Below are 1,623 nucleotides of genomic sequence, written 5' to 3' on the forward strand. Positions count from 1 at the left end.
CAGCACAATTTTTTATTGCACCCACACTAACAGATAGACTGCAGAAAGCACTGCTATTGCAGAAGCGCAGCTATTGCTACTGAGCAACAAAAACTGAAAATCTCAACAAATAAAAGTCGAAAAAAGAATTTTTGTCATTTGTTGAAATTTTCATTTATATCTGCTAGCGTGGGTGCAATACAAAATTGTGCTGAAACCGATTCCCCGGACGACGACATCCCGCAGCAAATGTTATTTTGCGATGTGTCCAACGTGCACGAGAAACAGGACGTCTTCTTCAAGATCGACGACACGCTGGTGTAGCAATGCGTATCCCTGTCGGCCAAGAAGAGAGAATCCTGTGTTCACGCACGAGCGTAAAATATGCCTCCAGGTCAGCTGAAAGATTTCATTCTTTCTCGAAGTTGCGGGTGCGCAAGGAACCGCGGCACGGGGCATAAACATCCTGTTTTCACTCATACATAAAAGCCATCGATATACCGCGTGCCGAACGCGTGTCTCCATTTATTCCACCCACAGCCGCCCATTCTACGCCAATTCATTAAAGCGAAATTCAGTGGCTCGCGCCGAGAACGAAGGCTCGCGCGGACATTGATTGGTCCTTCGAGCCAGATTTGTGGGTGTTCGCGAGTGAAATCGCATGTGATCCGAATGAAGTCAGTGGTGCTCCAATTTATCTAACGCGACGGACTCTCCTCTGCGGTCAAGTACGATCGAACCTACGATTGCTCCGACATCCTCGGATACGAAGCGGGCGCCGCGTGCACTAGCCCGTGCCCCGCGATCTTACGAGCATTCCTGGGCATACCCTCGAGTACGACGATAACGACAGTGAAACCGTGGGCGCTGCGTGCACTTGCCCGCACCCCACGCGAATAAGTGCACTCGCACCGGCCTTGCCGAGAAATTCAGCGAACTACTGGGCGCTGCGTGCTCTAGCACGCACCCCGCGCTGTATACGCGTCATAAAACGCGCATTCATAGTGGCTGTTGTACACACAATCACATCTTAGTATTACTACAAGACCTTCTCAATCTCGTCGCCAGTGATCCTCAACTTGACCGATTAGCTATCCGGCCGTCGAGCCAGGCTCAACAGAAATCGCCCGTGGTCGCTGGAGGTGAAGCGCCCGCGCAGCCTCACCTTCAGCACGCCTCGACGCACCGCACGGCGTGCGTGTGCCTCTGCGGCTTCCAATCCGTCTCCGAGGTTCTCAGCCGCTGACGCCGCGCAACCGACCAGGGTCACGCTCCGCGGATATCACCTCAGCTTCTCAGACGATCAAGCATCTCCCAAGCTACTCCGGCGCTCATCTTTGCCGCGCCGCGAGTACCCTCACATCACCGCGCCTTCATCGTTCAACGCCTAATTACAATCTTCGCATTGATCCCAAGCCACTTATCTTTCACGCGATCCTGAAACCCGTCGTAACGAATGGCGGAAACACTTCAAGGTCTGCTCATCACGCAGGCTCAAACCATTCACTCAATTGAGCGGGCGCTCATCAATTTCAAGAAGATGGCTAAAGCTAGCATCACTCTTTCCACTGTGAAGAGGCGCCTGCAAAATCTGGACCAGCTCTGGGAATCCTGCCGCACTCATCACGTACGCATCCTTCAGAA

The sequence above is a fragment of the Wasmannia auropunctata genome, unplaced genomic scaffold (assembly GCF_000956235.1).
Source record: "Wasmannia auropunctata unplaced genomic scaffold, wasmannia.A_1.0 LD336064.1, whole genome shotgun sequence".
In the NCBI taxonomy this organism is placed as follows: Eukaryota; Metazoa; Arthropoda; class Insecta; order Hymenoptera; family Formicidae; genus Wasmannia; species Wasmannia auropunctata.